Below are 25402 nucleotides of genomic sequence, written 5' to 3'. Positions count from 1 at the left end.
GACCTTCATGTCCCCCTCCCGTTCTGGACAAGTTTTTACAATCATCTCTCCACTTGGATAGGTGAGGGGCACCCCACGTCTCCCCGAGGGCCAGAGCAAGAGGCCGAGTTGTTGAGGGTCCGCTTCCTTAGCCAGGCAGCCTTTGTGCCTCGTAGCTTTTTTCAGGCAGGCAACGCATTTTCATCTGCCTGCAAGCACAGAGCCCCAGGCGGGACTCCCCACGCAGGCGGGCCTGAGATCTCCAGCACCCACCACCCAGGTTTGATATCTTATTAGCTCCTGCCTTGAGCTTCACCGTGTAGTGGTCGTGGCACACTTCACAGGGACGGAGAACCTCCGTGAATCCAGGACTACACTGACATCTGAAGAGAGAAATAGGCCCAGGAGCTTGAGAAAGGCTGGGAGAAGAAAGCCGTAAGTGTCTGGCCCCACAAACCTCTTGGAAAATCAGGTTTTGGGACGCTCGGGTGGCTCAGTGGTGGAGCATCTGCCTTCAGCTCGGGTCGTGATCCCAGGGTCCCGGGATCGAGTCCCGCTTTGGGTTTCCTGCATGGAGCCTGCTTCTCCCTCTGCCTTTGTCTCTGCCTCTCTCTGGCGTCTCTCATGAATAAATAAAATCTTTTAAAAAATATGTTTTCAAAAGCAAATGACATAGACTCGTGGAAAACCTCTTTTTAACAATACACCTCTATATTGTTAAAACCACGTGCCCCAAATGGCATCATTTAGACCAAATCCCCAAACCGGGGGCTTAATATCTAATCTAATTGCAGTTTCAACATTCCCCAGGGGGTGAGTCTGAACCAGCCAGTCAGAAATTTTCTGATCAGCACCAATGAGGGGACCAGCCACAGGAGCTCTCTCTTTCCCCTAAATGAAGATGAGGTCATCTGCATGAGAGGACCCTCTGCTCTTCCCCCTAAAGGCAAGTGACCTTCCCTGGATACAATCCTGTTCCCTTGCTAATAACTTCCTTGGCCCAGCCTCCTTCCTATAAAAACCTTCCATTTTGTGCAACTCCTCGGAGCATCTCTCTACTTGCTAGATGGGATGCTGTCCAATTCATGGGTCATTTAATAAAGCCAGCTTTTTAAAAAGATTTATTTATTTATTTTAGAGAGAGAGCACAAGCAGGAGGGGCAGAGGGAGAGGGAGAAGAATCCCAAGCAGATTCCACACTGAGTGTGGAGACCAACCTCAGGCTGTGATCTCAGCCCGAGATCAAGACCTGAGCCAAAACCAGGAATCAGACGCTTCCAGGCGCCCCAGATGTGTAAATTTACTGCTTTGAATTTTGTTTTTTAACAGTACTGAAAAGACATTTGGAGGACATGTACCAAAATGTTAACTGAGCCAGTTTTTGCGTTAACAGGTATGAGTAACTTTTCTTTCTCCTTGCCTGTATTTGCCACATTCTCTATTCCCTTCACCTTAGGGGAAAACATCATAAGCCATTTTTTTAGAAGTGGTTTTCCAATCAGGTGGTGGGAGGTTGCTGGGGTGACAACGGAGGACCCACCTTCTCCTGTCAGAGCCTGGGGGCCAATAAAGCAGGGGCAGGGAGAGACTGAACAAGCAGTGTGCTGGCCGGGGAAGGATGGGCCGGAGTCCCTGCTCGGTCGCATATCTGCTCCACCACCCCTGAAAGTAGCATCTCTCCGAATCTTCTTTCCCCCCTTGTCAGTGGAGACTGTCAGTCAACTCAGTTGTCCCACAATGGTTCACTGATGACATGCCAGGTCCTTGGCCCTGCTGTGAGGTCGAGGCCTGCCGCAAGGAGCTGGACAGACACACGCTCAAGTTCCCAGCCAAGGGCAGCACCACCCAGGAGCACTGGGCAGGATGATGAACATGTGCTCTGTCTCTACCATCCAGGCCACTGACACATGGGGCTGCTGAGCACTTGGAATGTGAGCGCTCCTGAGGGGCAGACCGTTAGGAATTAAATGCAAACAGCCACGTGAGGCAGGTGGCCACCTCGACAGACTGTGCCTGGAAGAGCAGATGACACCTATCACCCTCTCTCCTAGTCTGTAAGAGGATCAAAGCAATGTATAAATGGGGCCGCAAGCATCCTGGGACGTGGGGATGTGTCAGCGGAGAAACCTCCACGGCGGGGATCTTGCAGAGCAGGAGGCTGCTGCTGTGAGCTCGGGCAGGGGAAGAAAACACGCAAAGTGGTGGCGCATGGACTGCGATCACCTGCTCCCCGGGCCAGCGGGGGCCCCCCGGGGCACAAGGCGTTCTGTATGTGACAACAGGGAACCGCATCCGTCCCAGGGACATCCGACTGCCCGCTGGCTCCAGCTCGCTCCTGCAGTGGCCCTGGGTCCCCCCTCTGCCTCCGTCCCCGTTGTCCCCTATCTGCAGTTCAACTGCCCTTGAGATGGGCCATGCCAGCCCACGTGGCTTCATTCCACACACACCTGCTCTTCCCTCTGCCACCCTCACCCCTTCATTCCAGATCAAGCCGGTTTTCTCCTTAGCCGAGAACACAGGGGCAGCAGCCCCGCCTTCTTGCTTTGCCTGGCACGGTGCTGTCACCCTTTCCCGGGCTCTCAGGGGCCTCACTTGCTCCGGGAGCACCCTTTATAATATACTGGACACCTTTCCCACGACACCTACCTTCCCCGCTGAGCCCTGCTCAGGGGGAGGCCCTGGGCCACGGTCCCTTCTGCACCCCCTGCTCCCCCCAACCACAGTTGATTGACCAGTGGTGAGTGCATGACCCCTCAACCAGCCAATCTAGAGGCCCCCCGACAGCCTGTGGGGTGCTTGACCTGCAAAGGTGGGCCGAGCCTAGCTGGTGCTTTCTTGCAGGGACTCGTACAGAAATGCCCAGAGAATGAGGGAGTTAGCGGTGGGAGGTCAAGTAAAAGAAGTTCTGAGATGGCACCAGGACTACCAGAGGTCACGGGCCAGCCTGGCTCTCGGAAGCGGCAGTGCGCAGGAGCTGCGAGGGGTGGTGAGAGAGACCAGAGCAGGTGGCTCATGCCTCTCCAGCTCGAGGCCCGGCCCCTGTAATGAAGACACCTGAGAAATCTCTTGTGGGTACCTTGTCATGTAGCACAGTCGGGTTTCCAGGAAACGGGCTCTGAGGCAGGCTGTGTGCCCAAGAGGTATTGGAGAAGCTTCCGGGAGGTAGGCCAGGGAGAAGTGAAGGAAGAAGGACTGCGTTGAGGGAAAAACAATGAAATGCAGCTGCCACTGAGCCTCAGTTGATCCTCCAGGGAATTCCAGAGCCAGGATGGCCCTTGAGAGTTGTCCCAAAATCAAGACAAAGGGGCTGGGCTTTTGATCCGTGCATCAGCCAGTCCTTGGCCATGGACCACCCCATAGGAGGGTGCCTAATGGGGGGCAGGTGGTCCCCAGCAGCTGAAGGCAATGTCCCCTGAAGTGCACAGCTGGGAGCCATCAGCAGCAACTCTTCCCAGCGACTGGGGTACAGGAGCAGGGACACTGAAGAAAGAATCTGCGTGGAGTAGCATGGCACGGTGTGACACGTCTTCACACACACGTACGCACACACACACGCACTTAGAATTCCTGGAGGGCAGAGATTATGTGCTGTTGTGTTTTTTCACTTCTAGCCTAGCACCTGGCGCAGAGTATTGTTAGAGTCAACAGAAACATTGAGCATCTCTCCTGTGCCAGGCGTCGTTCTGGGCACATTACATGGAATACTCGCAGAATCCCCGAAATGATTCTGTATGGTGCAAATCTTTCCAAAGTACAAGTTGTTAACAGCATCTTACAGAAGCAGAAATCGAATCTCAAAAAGCAATGTGCCCTGTCAGCCAACAAATAAGAGCAAAAGTAGCATTTGAATACAGGATTTGACCCAAGCCTCTTTCCTTCTTTCTTTTTTAAGATTGTATTTATTTATCCATGAGAGACACACACAGAGAGAGAGAGAGAGAGAGAGAGAGAGAGAGGCAGAGACACGGGCAGAGGGAGAAGCAGGCTCCATGCAGGGAGCCTGACATGGGACTTGATCCCGGGTCTCCAGGAACGCGCCCTGGGCCGAAGGTGGCACTAAACCGCTGAGCCACCCGGGCTGCCCCCAGGGCTCTTTCTGAGACACCATCTATGACCAAGACAGGTAACTGCCCGCCCAGTACCCATTCTCTTCTTTTCTCTTACTGAGGGAACCTTAATTTTATTTGGGGATGACTTGTTATCAGCTAAAAGGCTATATTTCCCAGCATTCGTTGTTTAAAGGGTGGCCAGTGTGACACAAACAGAAATCCTTAGCTGAGACTTTGAGAAAGTTTTTGGAGCAAAAGCATTGACTCAACTTGAAGACTCACACTTGTCCATTCCCACTCCCTTCCTCCTGCCTGAAAGTCGACACGAGACCTGAAGCTGCAATAACCATCTTGGGACTTGGAAGATAGAAGCCATGCTCTCAAGTTGGCAGCAGAACGATAGAAGTCTGGGACATCAGAGAGTTGCCATGCCAGTCTTAGAAGGCCCACCGCTATCTGTTTAAGCCCCTGGTTGTAGAATCCACAATTCCTTACAGGTATATTAGAGTTTGCTTATTATTCTGTTGTCTTGTAGATACAACCTAAAATTATATTTGGATTGCACAGTCCCTCAAAATTTACTTTTGCCCCAGTTGGAAATTCTATTAGGTAAATATGGGTTGTTGTTTTTTTTTTTAATATTGCAATGTTTATTTCCCACACTAACATATAACACCAGATCGAAGTAATAGTAGTAACACCCTACTTTCATTTAGCTCCTTGTGGAATATGCATTATCTAATTTGGTCTTTGTAACAACTGTGCAAAATAGACAGGAAAGTGCTACTCTTCTCAATGTATTAATGAGAGAAACTGAAATTCAGAGATAGCAAGTCAGAGAGTCTTCAGATCTTGGGACAATAAGAGACTGTAAATAGTTGGATCACGTCCATTTCATAGCAAGTATCCTTCGGCTCTTTCTTCTGGACCAAACTTCTTAGATGGCATTGCAAGCCTTTAAAACCAGAATCCCACCTAGCTCTTGTACTTCATCTTCTTCTGATATGAATCTGTATCAGATACTGTTGCTCTGGGCTACAGGAGGAGTAACGTGATTGACAACTGAGCATTAGCCTGGGATCCCTCCAGAAAGGGAAACAAGAACTTGAGTGCAGATAGTTTATTTGGGAGTTGACCCCAAAAGTGAGAGGTACCAGACAAAGTGAAACAGGGAAAGTGGGAAAAGACAGTTGAAGAGTATGTTATGTTAGTCACCACTGGGGCCATTGGACCTCAGTCTTGCTATGGCCCCCCCTGAGGAGCACACAGGAATTATCTACTCTAAAATCAACATGGAGAAGTATTTATCCATTGACTCCCATCCCCCACTATATGATGGCTGCCCCAGAAGGCCCACACTCCCCCACCCTTCTGGGCTGCACATGTGTAAACCATCCTTCCCAGGAGCATTGGAGAAGCCAAGTGGCAGAACATGAAAACTGTAGAGCTTGTCCTTGAGGTGAGATCTGTCAGGGCGAAATGAATGAATTAAAAATCTGATTAAATAAGATCTTGCTAGATGAATAATCCTACAGACCACAGCTATAAAATCTGGGCATGATGCAATGAACAGCTCCCTGAAATCACTAGAAGGGGGACCAGAAATCAGGCAGATTCTGGGGCAGGGAAATCGTACAACATGACTTCCCATTTTCATAATGTCCAATTTACAATGTAAAATAACCCAGTGTGTAATGAACAAGGAAAATGGAACACATTCTCAAGACAAAAGTAACTGGAAACAGCCCCAAGATAATCCAGATGTTAGAACTAGAAGATGAGGATTTTTCAATGGCCGTTACAACTATTCACAATGGAATAAAAAAAAATATACTTCTGATGGATGAAAAGCTAGAAAATCTCAATAGGGAAAGAAAAATCAAAATGATTTTTTCAATGAAATGGACATTCTAGAAATTAAACACACACTATTTTAATTTTTTTTAATGTAATGGATAGATTTAAAAGCCAAGTGAAAATAACAGAGGGAAGAGTAAGTGAACTTGAACGTAGAGCAACAAAAGTTATATAATATGAAGAACACAGAGAAAAAGAGGTTGTGTGGGTTTGGTTTTGTTTTTTTGTTTTTTTAAGAAGAGACTCAGGGAGCGCCTGGGTGGCTCAGTCAATTAAACATCTGCCTTCAGCTCAGGTCATGATCTCAGGGTCCAGGGATCCACGTCAGGCTCCCTGCTCACCGGGAAACCTGTTTCTCCCTCTCCCACTTCCTGTGGCTCTGCCCACTTGTGCACTCTCTCTTTGTCAAATAAATAATAAATAGAATCTTTAAAAATAAAGAAGAGACTCAGGGCTTGTTAGATACTATCAAGTGGTCTGTCATATATAATTGGAGTGCCAGGACAGGAGAGAAGGAAGTGGAGCAGAGAAAATATTTGAAAAAATAATGGCTGAAATTTCTCCAAATTTGGTTAAAAGCATAAATTTCAAGATTTAAGATACTCAGTGGACATTAAACAGGATGAACATGAAGAAGGCTATGCTGAGCTACATTAAAGTCAACTAAAGCCAGTGATAAGGAATAAATCCTGACAGTGACAAGGATAACAGCAGGTTACATACAGGAAAAATTGTGTCTGTGGGCATCATGAAAGTGTGCACAGAACATCATAAGGAATATACAAAAGAAAAAAAGCTATAGAATAATAAGTGAATCCATCAAGATTAAAGGAGTCAAGGCCAAGATACAAAACCTAATTGCATTACTATACTGAGACGAGCAATTGGAAAATAAAATTAAGAAATCAACTGCATGTATAATACACTCTAATGTACTATAATCAAGTCACTGAGACCCTAGCATAAAGGTAGACACAAAAATCAATGGAAAAAATAGAGATTTTAGAAATAGCCCCATTCTAATGTGGTCAATTGATTAGACAAAGAAGCCAAGGCATTTTAAATGGAGAAAGGATAGACTTTTCAACGAGCGGTGCTGGAACAACTGGGTATCCATATGGAAAAATTTAACTTTGACCCATATATCAAACCACGTAAGAAATTAACTCAAAAGCATTCACAGGGATCCCTGGGTGGCGCAGCGGTTTGGCGCCTGCCTTTGGCCCGGGGCGCAATCCTGGAGACCCGGGATCGAGTCCCACGTCGGGCTCCCTGCATGGAGCCTGCTTCTCCCTCTGCCTGTGTCTCTGCCTCTCTGTCTCTCTCTGTGTGACTATCATGAATAAATAAATAAAATCTTTAAAAAAAAAAAAGCATTCACAGTTCTAAATATAAAAGCTAAAACTATAACTCTCCTAGGAAAAAGAAAAAGAGAAAAATGCTTGTGACCTTGGGTGTAGGCAAAGAACACAAACTTTAAAAATAAAATTGATAAAATGGACTTCGTCAAAATGTAAGCTTTTGATCTTCGGAAGATATTGTTAAGAAAACCAAAGACAAACCAGAGACTGGGAGAAAGTATTTGCAAAACATATATGTGATGGGAATCAGCGATTTAGAGACATGATGTGATCCACAAGTACCTGAAATACAGAGCTTAAACAGATGAGGGTTTATTTTTCTCACACAACCAAAAATCTAGAGGTGAGAAATAGATGGCAATGGTTTGGCCTCTCAACGATGCTGTCAGAGACACTGGCTCCTTCTTTTTTCTCTGTGCTATTACTGGCATGACGTCTTTATCCTCACGTTTCTTGCTTCATTACTCAAGATAGCTGCCATGGTTCCAGTCAATGCTTCATCACATAAAGCAGGAAAGAGGAAAAAAAGACAAGGAGCCATCCCTGCTGCATCTCTTTTCTTTTATCATGGCAATAAAAGACTTTTCCAGAAGCACCCTTTCTTTAGCTGAAGTCTGCTGAGATCTCACTGGCCAGGAGAAAAATCACATGGCCATCACTAGCTCCAAAGGGATCTAAAAAGTGAGGAACAAAATGGTCATAATTGGCCTAGATCTCCTTGTCATGATCACCTTGGAAATGGTACTACAGATGCCTCTAGGATCTAAAATCAAGGATCCTTATCAGCAAGGAAAAAGAAGGGTGACCATATATTGGGAGTCAACTTAGTAGTGCTGTCACTTTACCCTAAACTCTAGCCATAAGCTTGTACTTTCCCATATATTCCAAGCTCTTTTGTGTGTCCATTTCTTTGCATCTGCTGCCTGGAAAGACCTTGCTCTTTGTCTTCACCCAACAAATGCCTTCTTAGCCTTCAAAATTCAGGGCAATTTTACCACGATAAAAATACATATTAAAATGACAAAAAACAACTGGGCAGACATCATCTCCTTTGGAATGCCTTTCTCTCTCTCTCTCCCTAACGTGGATTAAATATCCACCATCAGGAATGCCCGAACTCCCTGCAAAGCTCACCTACCTAATGGATTGTCCATGAAGCGAACAGCCAGCTTACTCCCTTTTCTCTTCACAAAATGGTACCAGAGCAAGAGAAATCTTGCAGTGGCTCTGCATCTCCTGATTCTAATCCCTGCCTGACGTTCAGTTGCATTTCTGCCATTTGGTTCTTGAGGACCACCCCAAATCCTTAAAACTCTTATAATAAACTTCCCTTTTTGTTTATGCTAACTCAAGCCGGTTTCTGTTACTTGAATCCAAAGAATCCTGGTTAATACATGATTCCTTGCTCACTGGTATCGTCGCATTACCCGCGGGGACAAAGACCCACCCACGAGGTGTCTGTGAGCTCCCCTGCATTTCCCAACCTCCACAGATGGTAATTTAGGGGTGGTCAGGTGACCCAGGTCTAGACAGTGAGCTATGGACAGAAGTGATGTGTGTTATTTCTGGGCGAAGGCAGTTAAGAGCCAAGGTACCCCTTCACCTCTCCTTATCCAACTGCGACCATAATGTGTCCTATATGGTGTGGCTATGAGACGGAAGGGGGCTTCTTAACCGGCATTGGACTTTGCATGGGCAAAAAAACACAAAAAAACCTGGCTTTGTTTCATGATCGGCCACTATTCTTGGCAAGTTTGTTTGATGCAGCAGCTACCATTAATTACACTATTCCATCCTTAAATTATAGCTCTGTGTTACCGATCTCTTTCATTAGAACGTGATCCATTTGAGGTCATTAGTAAGTGTTTGTTGTATCGCTCTAGCACCCGCCCCTACAGAGCCTGGGACAAGTGTGTTAAATGTGTGTTAGGCAACTTACGAGTGAATGAGTCATTCCACCTGATGTTTTAACACCTCAAGTAAACACTAGTAACCGGAGAGAACCTTCTAGAGCTGGAAATTGAGCCTAGAATCTTCTAACTCCACGCCAAGGGCTTTTTTGTGACTAGCCGTCGTCATTGCGGGTAGGTGATGGGAACTGTGAATTAACGCCAATGTGTGGCAATTCAGAGACAGGCAGTCTATGTGCAGCTTTCTAGGACAATTATTCTGGAAAGTCTTTTCTGGGAAAGGGCCCAAGAATTTATGCACAGCAAAGGAGAAAGACTTCTTTAAACATTGACTGCTTCTGTTGCTCTGGTCATGAAACTCTGAAAACAACGCAAGTCAGAAGCTTCCTAGGGGACAGAGGAGCATCTGTCCTTTCCAAAACTTCAACATTCCTATTAAAAACTCTACTACTGTCTGTCTTCAACGTGCCCCTCCGGTCACTCTACCTTTCTGCTCTGAGCTTCATAATGCCAACCAGTATGCGCTGCGGTCTAGGGCCCTGGCCTCCAGGAGCGGGCCCTGGCCTCCAGGAGCGGGCCCTGTCTAGCGGGGATCTCTAGCAGGAGCTCAGGAGGGAGGTGCGTGACTCTTTAGTGGGCTTTTGCCCCAACTGAAGGTTCCTGCTCTCTGTTAACTCCTTTTTTGCCCCTTCTTTTCAGCCTAGAGATGGTACCAGCTCTACTGTTTCTTCTTTTTTTTAAGGTTTTTAAAATTTTTTATTTATTATTCATGAGAGACATAGAGGCAGAGACACAGGCAGAGGGAGAAGCAGGCTCCCTGTGAGGATCCTGATGCAGGACTCGATTCCAGAACCCTGGGATCACACCCTGAGCCAAAGGCTCAGGCAGAGCTCTGCCCCTGAGCCACCAGGTGCCCCAGCTTCACTGTTCCTGTACCTCAGGTCTCACAGCATCCCTTGAGGTTCCCTTGTACCTTTGTAGCTAACCCCTTTATCAGGGAACCTTCCCCCAACTATTCTGATATGAGTGTATCATCTGTTTCTTACTGAGACCCTGATAGAATAACTTTTTCCAGATTACAGATTCCATATCCTGATTACATTTTTACATGCATAGTGTGGGCCCTTCAGACAGAGATTGAAGAAGAAAAATAAACATCATCCATAATGCTACTCCTAAAGATATCTAACATTTTTGGAGGATTTCTTTCCAAGATTTTTCTGAGCACACGTTACACGGGTTTTCTTCTTAATTGTGGTGAAATATAAACAACATAAAATTTACCATGTTAACAAGTTTTTAAAGATTTTATTTATTTATTCATGAGAGACACACAGAGAGAGGCAGAGACCCAGGCAGAGGGAGAAGCAGGCTCCCTGCAGGGAGCCCGATGTGGGACTCGATCCCAGGACGCTGGGATCATGACCTGAGTGAGCCAAAGACATACGCTAAACCACTGAGCCACCCACGTGCCCCACCATTTTAACAATTTTTTTAAGTATATGATTCAGTGGCACTAAATACATTCACAATGTTGTATAAGCATCACCTTTATCTTCTTCCAGAACTTTTAAAAATACTTTTTTTTTCTTAAAGATCTTATTTTTAAGCGATCTCTACATCCAACATGGGGCTCAGACTCACAACCCCAAGATCAAGAGCTGCAGGCTCTACCAACTGAGCCGCCAGCTGCCCCAATACTTTCCTTGTTTTAGAGCAATTTTAGATTCACAGCAAAATGGAGAGGAAGGTACAAAGATTTCCCATATACCCCAGTCCCCCCATCATCAACATCCCCCCCAGAGGTACATTCGTTACCATTTGATGAACCCACATTGACACATCATAAACACCTAAGTTCATAGTTTACATGAGGGTTTACTCTTCGTGTTGTACATTCTATGGGTTTGGACAAATGTATAATGGCCTGTACCCATCAATATAATAGTGTACAGAATATTTTTCACTTTCCTAAAAATCCTCTGCATTCCCCCTATTTGTACCTCCCCATCTTACTTATGTTTTTTTACACTATTTGTATCTCAGTGTATATATAATTTCATTAACACCCTTGCATCACGAACATTTCCCTGTGTCTTTTTTTTTACAAGTCATTTTTATTTTTTTGTATATTTTTTATTGGAGTTCGATTTGCCAACATATAGCATAACACCAAGTGCTCATCCGTCAAGTACCCCCCTCAGTGCCTGTCACCCGATCACCCCAATCCCCCGCCCACCTCCCTTTCTACCACCCGTTATTTTCCCAGAGTTAGGAGTCTCTCCTGTTCTGTCTCCCTCTCTGATATTTCCCACTCATTTTCTCTCCTTTCCCCTTTATTCCCTTTCACTATTTTTTATATTCCCCAATGAATGAGACCATATAATGTTTGTCCTTCTCTGATTGACTTACCTCACTCAGCATAATACCCTCCAGTTCCATCCACGTTGAAGCAAATGGTGGGTATTTGTCGTCTCTAATGGCTGAGTAATATTCCATTGTATACAGAGACCACATCTTCTTTATCCATTCATCTTTCGATGGACACCGAGGCTCCTTCCACAGTTTGGCTATTGTGGCCATTGCTGCTAGAAACATCGGGGTGCAGGTGTCCTGCTGTTTCACTGCATCTGTATCTTTGGGGTAAATCCCCAGCAGTGCAATTGCTGGATCGTAGGGCAGGTCTATTTTTAACTCTTTGAGGAACCTCCACACAGTTTTCCAGAGTGGCTGCACCAGTTCACATTCCCACCAACGTTGCAAGAGGGTTCCCCTTTCTCCACATCCCCTCCAACATTTGTGGTTTCCTGCCTTGTTAATTTTCCCCATTCTCACTGGTGTGAGGTGGTATCTCATTGTGGTTTTGATTTGTATTTCCCTGATGGCCAGTGATGCAGAGCATTTTCTCATGTGCTTGTTGGCCATGTCTATGTCTTCCACTGTGAGATTTCTGTTCATGTCTTTTGCCCATTTCATGATTGGATTGTTTGTTTCTTTGGTGTTGAGTTTAATAAGTTCTTTATAGATCTTGGAAACTAGCCCTTTATCTGATAGGTCATTTGCAAATATCTTCTCCCATTCTGTAGGTTGTCTTTTAGTTTTGTTGACTATTTCTTATGCTGTGCAGAAGCTTTTTATCTTGATTAAATCCCAATAACTCATTTTTGCTTTTGTTTCCCTTGCCTTCATAGATCCTCCTCTAGGATTTTGATGGAATCTTGTCTCAAATTTAGATCTTTCATCATTTTGAGTTTATCTTTGTGTCAGTGTAAGAGAATGGTTCAGTTTCATTCTTCTGCACGTGGATGTCCAATTTTCCCAGCACAAATTATTAAAGAGACTGTCCTTTTTCAGTGGATAGTCTTTCCTCCTTTGTCGAATATTAGTTGACCATAGAGTTGAGGGTCCACTTCTGGGTTCTCTGTTCTGTTCCACTGATCTATGTGTCTGTTTTTGTGCCAGTACCACACTGTCTTGATGACCACAGCTTTGTAGTACAACCTGAAATCTGGCATTGTGATGCCCCTGGCTCTGGTTTTCTTTTATAATATTCCCCTGGCTATTCGGGGTCTTTTCTGATTCCACACAAATCTTAAGATGATTTGTTCCAACTCTCTGAAGAAAGTCCATGGTATTTTGATAGGGATTGTATTAAACGTGTAAATTGCCCTGGGTAGCATTGACATTTTCACAAAATTAATTCTGCCAATCCATGAGCATGGAATATTTTTCCATCTCTTTGTGTCTTCCTCAATTTCTTTCAGAAGTGTTCTGTAGTTTTTAGGGTATAGATCCCTTCCCTCTTTGGTTAGGTTTATTCCTAGGTATCTTATGCTTTTGGGTGCAATTATAAATGGGATTGATTCCTTAATTTCTCTTTCTTCAGTCTCATTGTTAGTATATAGAAATGCCACTGATTTCTGGGCATTGATTTTGTATCCTGCTGCACTGCCGAATTGCTGTATGAGTTCTCGCAATCTTGGGGTGGAGTCGTTTGGGTTTTCTATGTAGAGTATCATGTCATCTGCAAAGAGGGAGAGTTTGACTTCTTCTTTGCCAATTTGAATGCCTTTTATTTCTTTTTGTTGCCTGATTGCTGAGGCTAGGACTTCTAGTACTATGTTGAATAGCAGTGGTGAGAGTGGACATCCCTGTCGTGCTCCTGATCCTAGGGGAAAGGCTCCCAGTGTTTCCCCATTGAGAATGATATTTGCTGTGGGCTTTTCATAAATGGTTTTTAAGATGCTGAGGAATGTTCCCTCTATCCCTACACTCTGAAGAATTTTGATCAGGAATGGATGCTGTATTTTGTCAAACACTTTCTCTGCATCAACTGAGAGGATCAAATGGTTCTTGTTTTTTCTCTTGTGATATGATCTATCATGTTGATTGCTTTACGAGTGTTGAACCAGCCTTGCATACTGGGGATAAATCCCACTTGGTCATGGTGAATAATCATCTTAATATACTGTTGGATCCTATTGGCTAGTATCTTGAGAATTTTTGCATCCATGTTCATCAGGGATATTAGTCTATAATTCTCCTTTTTCGTGGGGTCTTTGGTTTTGGAATTAAGGTGATGCCTCATAAAACAAGTTTGGAAGTATTCCAGCTCTTTCTATCTTTCGGAACAGCTTTAGTAGAATAGGTATTGTTTCTTCTTTAAATGTTTGATAGAATTCCCCTGGGAAGCCTTCTGGCCCTGGACTTTTGTGTCTTGGAAGGTTTTTGATGACTGCTTCAATTTCCTCCCTGGCTGTTCAGGTTTTCTGTTTCTTCCTGTTCCAGTTTTGGTAGTTTGTGGTTTTCCAGAAATGCATCCATTTCTTCTAGATTTCCTAATTTATTGGTGTATAGCTGCTCATAATAGGTTTTTAAAATCGTTTGTATTTCCTTGGTATTGGTGGTGATCTCTCCTTTTCCATTCATGATTTTACTAATGAGTCTTTTTTGTTTTTAATAAGGCTGGCTAATGGTTTATCTTTCTTATTAATTCTTTCAAAGAACCAACTCCTGGTTTTGTTGATCTATTCCACAGTTCTTCTGGTCTCTATTTCATTTGAGTTCTGCTCGAATCTTTATTAACTCTCTTCTTCTGCTGGGTGTAGGTTTTATTTGCTGTTCTTTCTCCAGTTCCTTTAGATGCAAGGTTAGCTTGTGTATTTGAGTTTTGTCCAGTTTTTTGAGGGATGCTTGTATTGCGATGTATTTCCCTCTCAGGACTGCTTTTGCTGTATCCCAAAGATTTTGAACGGTTGTATCTTCATTCTCATTAGTTTCCATGAATCTTTTTAATTCTTCTCCAATTTTATGGTTGACCCTTTCATATTTTAGCAGGATGCTCTTTAACCTCCACGTGTTTGAGTTTCTTCCAAATTTCTTCTTGTGATTGAGTTCGAGTTTCAAAGCATTATGGTCTGAAAACATGCAGGGGACAATCCCAATCTTTTGTTATTGGTTGAGACCTGATCTGTGACCCAGTATGTGGTCTATTCTGGAGAAAGTTCCATGTGCACTTGAAAACAATGTGTATTCAGTTGCTTTTGGATGTAAAGTTCTGTAAATATCTGAAATCCATCTGGTCCAGTGTAACATTTAAAGCTCTTGTTTCTTTGGAGATGTTGTGCTTAGAAGATCTGTGATTTGTAGAAAGTGCCATGTTGAAGTCTTCCAGCATTAGTGTATTATCTAAGTATTGTCTTTACTTTGGTTATTAATTGATTGATATACTTGGCAGCTCCCACATTAGGGGCATAAATTTTCATGATTGCTAGGTCTTCTTGTTGGATAGATCCTTTAAGTATGATATAGTGTCCCTCTTCATCTCTTACTACAGTCTTTGGGATAAACTTTAATTTATCTGATATGAGGATGGCTACCCCTGCAGGACCATTTGAATGGTAAATGGTTCTCCAACCTTTCATTTTCAGGCTGTAGGTGTCCTTATGTCTAAAATGAGTCTCTTGTAGACAGCAAATAGATGGGTCTTGCTTTTTTATCCAGTCTGAAACCCTGCATCTTTTGATGGGATCATTAAGCCCATTCACGTTCAGAGTTACTTTTGAAAGATTTGAATTTAGTGTCATCATAATACCTATTCAGTCCCTCTTTTTGTGGATTATTTCTTTGGGCGTCCTCTCTCTTTTACAGAGTCCCCCTTAATATTTCTTGCAGAGCTGGTTTGGTGGTCACATATTCTTTCAGTTTCTGCCTATCTTGGAAGTGCTTTATCTCTCCTTCTATTCTGAATGAGAGCCTTGCTGGATAGAGTATTCTTGGCTGCATGTTCTTCTCATTTAGGACCCTTAATATATCCTGCCAGCCCTTTCTGGCCTGCCAGGTCTCTGTGGAGAGGTCTGCTGTTAATCTAATATTTCTCCCCATATAAATTAGGGATCTCTTGTCTCTTGCTGCTTTAAGGATTTTCTCTTTATCTTTGGAATTTGCAAGTTTCATTAAATATCGAATGGTTTTTATTGATTTTAGGGGGGGGACCTCTCTATCTCCTGGATCTGAATGCCTGTTTCCCTTCCCAAATTAGGGAAGTTCTCAGCTATGATTTGTTCAAATATGCTTTATGGTCCTCTGTCCCTCTCAGCACCCTCTGGGACCCCAGTTAAATGTAGATTTTTCTTTCTGAGGCTGTCATTTATTTCCCTTAACCTTTCCTCATGGTCTTTTAATTGTTTTTCTCTTTCTTCCTCAGCTTCCTTCCTTGCCATCAACTTGTTTTCTATGTCACTCTTTCTTCTACCTCATTAACCCTCATCGTTAGGACCTCCAGTTTGGATTGCATCTCATTTAATTGATTTTTAATTTCGGCCTGATTAGATCTAAATTCTACAGTCATGAAGTCTCTTGAATCCTTTATGCTTTTTTCCAGAGTCACCAGTAGCTTTGTAATTATGCTTCTGAATTGGCTTTCTGACATCAAATTGTAATCCAAATTCTGTAACTCTGTGGCAGAGAGCACTGTTTCTGATTCTTTCTTTTGTGGTGAGTTCTTTCTAGTCATTTTACTCAGTGCAGAGTGGCTAAAAATTAGTTTTACTTGTTAGAAGTGCAAACTCTTCTCTCTGTAGCATTCCAGCTATGTATTCTGGTCGAATTCATAGGTTTTCAGGATGATTTGAAAGTTATCTAGATAAGTTGGTGGGGACAGGTGACTTGGGGACCCTACTCCTCCTCCATCTTGCCCCGACCTCCCTGTGTTTTTAAAGTCTTTCTTAAAAATCATATTTCAAAGTTCTATACCGTAATGTGGCATGATTATTTTTCCCCTGCCCTTATTTAGGTGATTTCTATGTTTTTGCTATCATAACTGGCATGGCAATGGTTATTATAATTCGTAAGTCTTCATTCAAATTTCTAATTACTTCCTTAGGTCCTTCAAAGTTTTTACGCTCAAGTAATGCCCAATATATTGTACACACTAGAGGGAGCTTGAGAGTTCTCAAAAACAATAGTTTTCTGTGTCCTGGTGAAGAATGAAAATAACCTGCCAAGACTGGAAGAAATATTAAAGGCATCTGAGGGCTTCCCCTCACCACTGGCAAAGCTATGCTTGATCTCATGAGGAAACAATGTGAGCATTTTCTTCTCAGGCCTGGTCCCATCTTGGGTCAGGAGCAGAGCTCAGTTGGTAATTTTGACAAGTGTGGTCATGAATCTTTAGATCTTTAGATGACCAATGGGTGACCACAAAGGCCAAGCTCAGCCGGTGAAGAGGGCTATGGAAGCAGGCCCCACCCCAGCCCCAGGGAGCCACAGTCCCCGTGAGCTCCCAGAGCCCCAGGCCAGATCTTGTGGAACTTGTTGTACTAGTTCTCTGCAGTTGTAATGACTGTATTAGAGAGACTGTTGGGGGTAACTGTCCTCAGCCCAAGGCTCAGGGTCACCAGCCAACAAGTGGGTGGCAAGCCATGTGACTAGGACTCTTGACCTACTTGGAGGAGGTGGAGGCAGGGGCTCCCCAGGCTTTAGATCCTCTGCGATCCCTCCCACCTTTTCCTTTTTTTTTTTTTTCCCCTCCCACCTTTTCTAGATGGTTCTTATAGCAGAAGAGTCCAACACAAGGAAAGCCTGCCAGACCCATGCAGCCAACAGTGGCTGGGCAAATGCAGATGAGAAGAGAAAGAAAGTGCCCTGGGAATGTGGAATACCGCTGTGGCAACCCGACATCCCCCGAGAATTAGGATGGCATGGTCTGTTGCCCTGGGACCACGGACTTTGCCTCCTCTTCCCTGCCACTCCATCTCCTCAGGGATTGGCCCCTCCTGGGTCACCAGCCTTGATGTGCTCATTTGTGCAGGCGATAAACTAAGACCTCCTTTCCTTAAACTATAAATATAGGAAGTTTTGACTGTGTGCTAGAGTACTCGCAGGTACCTAGGAAGACAGTGGATGTTTATAGTAGGCAGAAATAGGAAGCTTTGGGAAAGGTGGATCTAGCCAAGCTCAAGGACCCACACTTTTAAATGCTAAAAGCAACACAGATGGGGTTCAGGTAAGAATTTCCCTTAAAAAAATAATCTGTGGGGATCCCTGGGTGGCGCAGCGGTTTGGCGCCTGCCTTTGGCCCAGGGCGCGATCCTGGAGACCCGGGATCGAATCCCACGTCGGGCTCCCGGTGCATGGAGCCTGCTTCTCCTTCTGCCTATGTCTCTGCCTCTCTCTCTCTCTCTCTCTCTGTGTGTGTGTGTGTGACTATCATAAATAAATAAAATAATAATAATAATCTGTGGTTCTCAATCTTAACTGCCTAAAATCACCTGGAAAATTTTTAAATAAAAAAAATGAAATTCCCACTCCCAGAACAATCATATCAAAATGCCTGGGGGTGGGACCCATTCATCAATGGTTCTTGGAGCAACCAAGGTGATCCCATTGCATAGCCCAGATTGAGAACCATTGAGCTTAAAAGAATAATGAAAGAAGGCCAAGGCTTTAATGGATTGATGGCCATATAAATTTAATGGCCATATTTCTAGTCTGTACTTAGGTATCTGATTTCTTTAAATCTTGCTTTATAATGTACTCTGGCCTTCACTGACAAAGCCAATTAGAGATCTATAAACAAGTTAAAATGTTAATAGTTGGAATTAATGAGGGAAAAAAATACCTTGAGTCACTGTGCTCTGTGAGCTACCCCCATCTGAGAAAGGCTTTGTGAGCTGGCACATCTGGGGCCACCCTTTTTTCACTAAACAGGCTTGGCTTGGAAGACTGAGAGACGAAGTCAAAGTGCATCAAAGCAAAAACTGGAAGATAGCAGATCGAGAAGCTGGATGGACATCAGATATGCACCCTCGGGGAAGAGGCTGAATTTTAGATGCAGTAGGATAGCCGGGAAGACAAGAACAGGAGCTTACCTGGGCAGCGGCACCAGCATCCAGGAGCCCCTTGGACTGGACTTTTGTTCGCCTCGCAAGCAGGAAAGCCCAGGTTCGTCACATCCCAGAGCCTCAAAATGCTGCCCTCTGTTTTCTGCATCCTTTCCTCTTGTCAACCACAGACACTGTAGTGTAGGGCACAGCAGGAGCAGGGACCCGGGGTTAGATCAGCGTGGGTTCCTGGGTTCAAGCTCCATCACTTACTAGCCACGGGACAGTCATGAAATGTTCAACCCTTCAGAGTTCTGTTTCTCATCTAGGGACTCAGCGGGTGATCAAGAGTACAGAGTGCTGCTTTGTCAACCCTGCATGGCTTGAGATGAGATCTTGTGTTCCCCTTGGATTAGGGAATTTGCCTCTTGCACCTGGGTTCATCCTCCCAGGGATCGGCCCCCTCCTGGCCAGCTATATAGTTGACTCGCTCATTTGGGCAGGAGATTAATAAAGTCAGAAAAACTCTTTAGACTAAGGCAAGAGGGTTCCCTGCTCTGGTCCTCTCAGTCTATAGGGTCCTGGTCTGGTGTTCCTTTGCCTCAATGCCACCCTGCTGGGTGAGCGGTTAATAAGACCAAAAGGACCTGTTGCTTAAAACCCATGCTCCCCATCTAGACTACACAGAAGGAGCCAGATCCCCCAAATCCCCTTGTCCAAATGGCTTGTACCCATTTTTAGGATCTGTAGGGGCTGCTCCCCAGATCCCTGCTCATGAGGATATGCTACGCTGCCTGTGTGAAGCCCGGTGGAAGCCAAGGGCAGCTGTTGGGGAGCAGGAGACGGGGATGGAGGTGGGCAGAACAGAGACATCTGGTTTCCACACAGCTGTGTCCTCCTAGTGGCTTAGGACAGAGTCCGGGTTGAGAAGAGAAGGGGCGGTTCTCCCCACCTCCCCACACTTCAGCTCAGAACTCTAATGAGGCTATGGATTCTAAATTGGAACTTGGCCTCCCAGGTCATTATGAAAATATTTGTCAATTTAGGAGATTAGCACTTATTTCAGCAACTTCTTAGCTTGATTTTTAATTTTGAAACATTGAAGCATGTGGTATGCGGTATGTGGACTTACACTGGCCCTGCCAATGTGACAGGCAGGCCTGGGGGAAGCAATCCTATCAGTTAGGTGGTTGTGAGGATTAAATGCAAAAAAAAAAAAAAAAAAAAAAAAAAAAATTGTATCAGTACAGAGTAGATAGGTGCTCAATAAGGATTATACCCTTTTCCTTCTGGCTCGTCGATGTCACTCAAAAGATGAAGTTACAGGGGCACCTGGGAGGGCTCAGTGATTGAGCATCTGCCTTTAGCTCAGGTCATGATCCCGCAGTCCTGGGATCGAGTCCCACATCGGGCTCCCTGCATGGAGCCTGCTTCTCCCTCTGCCTGTGACTCTGCCTCTCTGTGTGTGTGTCTCATGAATAAATAAATGAAATCTTTAAAAAAAAAATGAAATTACAGGAGAGAATCCTTCTCTAGGTAGGCCACCACTTTCCTCATTTCTGGTTCTAGAATGCAGTTCATGCAATGTTGACTTACTGGGGTTAACATGCCCTCAGGCCTTTCCACTGAGAGACCAATCCAAGGTTGAGAGTTAAGCCCAGATCCCACAGTTAACTGTGGCCCAAAGAGTGGCTATAATGCCAACCAGGAAGTCTGTGGCCCCTTCTGAAGTGGCTCTAGGGAGAGGCAGTCTTAGGGCAGGGCTCCAGGAACCAAGGCCTTCTATGTGCATCCAGGGATCCGGCAAGACCTGTGGAGAGAGATTTCCAGGGTGGGAATCCACAGGGAGGGTAAAGCAGCCACCTTGGAGACCCTGACAGCTATCTGCAGAGGTACCTTGGCCTAAGCTCAGGAATGGTACCCAGAAACCCAGGAGTGCTTTCCTGAGGGCCAGGGGAAGGGGCAGGGGGAGGAGGGAGCTGGCCCATCTGGGATTCAGCCCTTGAGGACTCAGAGAAGCCAGGCTTCCTGGAGAAGCTGTTGGAACCAGCTGAACAGGTTCACTCTGCTATGTATGTCATATTTGCTAGTGGATCTACTTCGTACTTTGAAAGCACCCACTTACTGTCTGCATTTTAAACAGTAAGTAAGAGTATGCCAAGCTGTCAAAAAATAGGGCTGGGCCAAGGGGACACCACAAGCACAGGGACTGTTGTGTGCAAAGGGCTGGAGGCACTGAGGAGGTGATGTGTCAAAGGACAGCGAGTGAGACAATGAGCCAGGGGTGGTGGGGAGACAGTGGGGCCATACTGAATCGGCCCCAGAGCCCTTTGCTGGGCCTTCATGGATCACAGAGCAAAATGCACTTAAGACCGTAATACAATTTCCTTCTCATTAGAAAACTCTCATTTCCTACAAACTTTAGGAGATTTTTCATATTGGTTACCACATGTTAAGGAATGTTTAACCCATGTAGGGGCTGGACCTCTTGCTGCTTGCATTTTCTCTCTTTCTTTTCTTCCTTTCTTTCTTCTTTCCTATCTTTCTTTCTTTCTTTCTTTCTTTGTTTATTATTTTAATTTTTATTCATTTATGATAGAGAGAGAGAGAGAGAGAGAGGCAGAGACACAGGCAGAGGGAGAAGCAGGCTCCATGCACCGGGAGCCCGATGTGGGATTCGATCCTGGGTCTCCAGGATCGCGCCCTGGGCCAAAGGCAGGCGCCAAACCGCTGCGCCACCCAGGGATCCCCTCTTTCATTATTTAAATAATCAGAAATAAAAATGTAATAAGAAACAAAATTTATTTTTCAATCACAGAAATTTCATCTGACGATTTTGGCATTCCACTTAGTTCTAGTAACACATAGTGGAAAATTACTATTAAAAAACATTCCTGGGGGCGCCTGGGTGGCTCAGTCGGTTGAGGGTCCGACTCTGATTTTTGGCTCAGGTCATGATCTCAGGGTTGTGAGATCCAGTCCCGCGTCAGGCTTATGCTCGGCACAGAGTCTGCTTGTCCCTCTCCCTCCCCCTGTGACCCTCTGCTAGCTTGCTCTCTTGCTCACTCTCTCGCTCAAATAAATAAATAAAATCTTAAAAAAAAAATTACTGGAGACTTAAGATGTCAAGAACAAATGAATTTTATAAATATTTTCAATGTATTCAAATGCTAGAGAGGGCTGTAACTCTGAGAAACAAGGTCTGTTTGGCCATCCAGGGCAGCATTATGCTTCCTTAAGAGCAAGAAATATGGGCTCACTTTGAGGCCAAGCATAAAAAGCCTTTAGATTTATCCTCGACCACATTTTACCTGAAGGGCTGGGGGTTAAAAATGCAGTAAATTCACCTCCCTGCCTAACATTGTCCACCCTCCCCACGATGCATACTTTTTAACTCCCTGTTGCCCTTCATATTAAACCCCAGTTGGCTAATTTTGATGATAAAACACTAGTTCTTTATACCTATTATTGGTATAAATGCATCATTGTTTATTTGCCAAATCCCTGAGAGGCAAAGATCTAATTAATCTATTAAGGCTTCTCTTGGAAAAAAGTCAAACCTTTCAGATGAGAAACCTTGGTCGATATCATCAGTGTGTTTTGTAACAGGGCTGGCTCGATTGCTCCAGACCAATCAGAAGGTCTCTGCTCAGCACGTTCTGAGGTTTCACGCAGGCTGGGAATGCAAAAGAGGGAGCAGTTGGGTTTGGAGCTATTAAGCAGAAGGGGCCCTGCAGTGGGGTACCTGGGTGGCTCAGTCCTTTAAGGGTCTAACTTTGGTTCAGGTTGTGACCTTGGGGTCCCGGGATCGAGTCCCACTTGGGGCTCCCAGCTCAGTGGGGAGAGTGGTTAAAGATTCTCTCTCTGCCTCTCCCTCTGGCCCTCCCCCTGCTCATATTCTCTCTCTCTCTTTCAAATAAATAAAATTAAAAAAAAAACAAAAAAGCAAGCAAGCAAGCAGGCACCTGCAGCATCTAGCAAGCCAATGTCCCAGGCCCCACATCCCTGCAGTGGAACCGCTAGGCCTGTGTCTCCAGAAGTGGGACCCGAATAAGGGGAGACTCAGCTGAAAGTGAGGCCTCAGGCACCTCTAGGGCATGTGCCAGTAATCTGCCAGTGAGGGCTCAGCTCTGCTGAGTGGAACTCTCTCCTGAGGCTTATCCTGATGGGACAGGGGTTCACATGATCCCCCCACAAGACCTCCCAGGGCAGCCTGGTACTTAGTAGTAGTTGACCCAGTGGGAGTGGGAAGTTTGGTTTATTTATTTTTTTTAAATTTTGTTTCCTTTTTTTTTTTTTTAGATTTTATTTATTCATAAGAGACACAGAGAGAGAGAGAGAGGCAGAGACACAGGCAGAGGAAGAAGCAAGCTCCATGCAGGGAGCCTGACGTGAGACTCGATTCCAGGTTTGGTTTATTTTTAAGCTACAACTTTCCAGGTGTCCCCCATTCCTTCATAACATTCAGACCCCAAACTCCTTCCCTCTTTCAAGGTTCCTCTCCCTTTATAGGGACACAAAAACCAATCACCACCTTGTTGAAATTATAGCAATGGTTGTGTTGCTAGGAAAGAAGGAAAGGAGGACCCAGTTGACCCTCCCTCTTGGCAAAATGAGAGAAAATCCAGGGAAGCTCTCCATCCAAGAAACCTGTGAGCAGTGACTTGACAGGGTCAAGTGTCCCTACTCAGATGACCTTTATCACGTGGCCCTGGCTCTTCGGATTTCCAAGCACAAATGCTAACCCATTAAGAGATTGCCAAGCTGGCTTTGTGACATCGGTACCCAGCAGGTGGGCCCGGTGTGACCAGTGTTCAGCGATGGGGTGGTGGGAAGAGACCAGGGCTTGCTCTACAGCCCTGCCCAACAGAACTTTCTGCAGTAAGAGGAGCGGTCTGCATCTGCAGGCAGCCCACGGCCACGGGACTCATGCGGCCTTGAGCACTCGCACGGGACCAGCTTCAATCCTCCTGGACTTCTCTGTTTTCTTGCTTCCCTCACATTCAGCTTCTCCTTGTTGGTTCATCAGTCTCTAGCAGCTCCACGGCCAAAGCCTCTCCTCGGCTAACCCTACCCCACTGGCCAAACTTCAGCAAGAAGCAACGTTACGCTATCTGCTTTGAAAAGACTGAGTGTGGCTTTCTCTGAGCAGGATGAGGTTGGCAAGGATGGCTGAAGCTGGGCGTCATGTTCCAAACTGCTAATTTGCTAAAATAATTTGGGAAAGTGCTACTTTAAAACCCCGACATGAACGAAAGCAACCTCTCTGCAATTTGTAGGAGGCAAAAGTCCATGCTACTGGAGGTTACACGTGCTAATTGTCTCAGTGGTTGTTTATGAAATGGCTATAGAATATTTGTTTCTCTCTGTCAGAGCACTTGGCCCAGAAAGGCAGGCTCCCTTGCTGAGGTTTTCTATCGTGGCCCAATCCAAGGACTCAGCCTGATTTCTTATCAACTGGAAATTTGGAATTACATAATCAGCTCCCTGCGCCTGCCCTCCCCCCACCCTCAGGAGCTGCAGATGTGTTCATGGTAGCCTTTGCAGTCCAGGCAGATTGTCCCGTGCAGAGGTCCTGCTGAGCAGAGACAGACAGGCGGACACAGGGGACTGTGTTTTGTACTATTCTGGTCAACCGCCTGCCGTTGGCTGGATCAGGGCTGGGCATTGACCCCAGAGCCCCTGGCTTCATAGGCTGGACAGTGACCTATGACCTTGCACAAAAGAATGCCCTCCATGGGGGGATCCCCAGCTGGCTCAGCAGTTTGGTGCCCACCTTCAGCCCAGGGTGTGATCCTGGAGTCCCAGGATCGAGTCCTGCATCTGACTCCCGCATGGAGCCTGCTTCTCCCTCTGCCTATGTCTCTGCCTCTCTCCCTCCCTCTCTCTCTCTTTCTCTCTGTGTCTCTCAGGAATAAATAAATAAAATCTTAAAAAAAAGAAAAAAGAAAAAAAAAAAGAATGCCCTCCATGGAGATTTCCTTTCTCTGGACTCTAAACTGGAAGCAGAAATGGCAGATGGGGGTTGAGAGAAGAGGAGCTAAACGGAGTGGCTCAGCGAGAGAGCCCTCTCAGCCAGAGACTGAGATTTTGCATAAATGGGGGAGAGCCTCGGAATCTGTGTTTTTAAAATTCCTCCGGAGACTCCAACGCACTCCTATCCAGTGTGTTTTAATTCCATAGGTACTTAGTCACCTCCCACAGGACACTTGTACCTAACCTCACACCTCCCGTTTGAAACTTTAACCTAAGAGACCGCCGGTATTTTGCTCTTGTTGGTAGTAATTCAGTGTAAGGCTTTCCATTTAATATTTCCTTAGGATAGATTGCTCCTAGTGGGGTTAATCGTCAAGGAGATACTTATCTTTGCGGTTCTCGCCACAGGTTACCTCCCAACTGGTTGTGTGACTTCACTGCATCGTTGATTAACTGAGCGTGTCAGTTTTACCACAACCTTGCCAGCACCGACAATATTATTTTGCATTTCCCTCCTAATCCCCTGCATTTCTTTAGTAAAGGTTTGAAAGTGCCTAAAGTCTGCTTTAATTTACGTTGTGTTTAATTATAGTTAAGATAATCATTAAGATAATGTGTCCCATCGGTGCAGTTACTACCTGTGTTTTCTCCCTGCGTTTCCCAAAGTAATGTCATCTAGACACCCCCTTCTCCTACTATTTTTCTCCTTGTCTCCCATTTTCGAAAGCACGCCCCAGCTTTTGATATTTCCAGCGGCAGCATCCCCGACCCCTACCCTCCTCCCCCGCCCGAAAAGCAGTCTTTTTCCATTGTAGCCAAGTCCCTATTGTGTTTTCCAGGGCTGTTCTGCACGCAATGACTGGGACGCATACTTGTCCAGGCACCATGTCCTTATAAAGACAAGGCAACCGGATTAAAGAAAATCAAGCCCATTTCTTAACTGCAGG

At 45.2% G+C, this 25402-nt stretch overlaps 1 long non-coding RNA gene across 1 annotated transcript; it reads left to right on the top strand.

Annotated features, from left to right (window-relative positions):
* Positions 1–1306: 1306 nt before the first annotated feature.
* LOC106559500 lies at positions 1307–25009 on the top strand. Its single transcript, XR_005367141.1, has 4 exons — positions 1307–1372; positions 17201–17662; positions 18367–18600; positions 22782–25009. It is a non-coding gene; the product is annotated as an uncharacterized LOC106559500 (long non-coding RNA).
* Positions 25010–25402: the final 393 nt, after the last annotated feature.

Source organism: Canis lupus, chromosome 11 (genome assembly GCF_011100685.1).
Source record: "Canis lupus familiaris isolate Mischka breed German Shepherd chromosome 11, alternate assembly UU_Cfam_GSD_1.0, whole genome shotgun sequence".
Lineage (NCBI taxonomy): Eukaryota > Metazoa > Chordata > Mammalia > Carnivora > Canidae > Canis > Canis lupus.
Note: the sequence above shows the minus strand (reverse complement) of the source record. Positions and strands in the feature narration are given on the sequence as shown.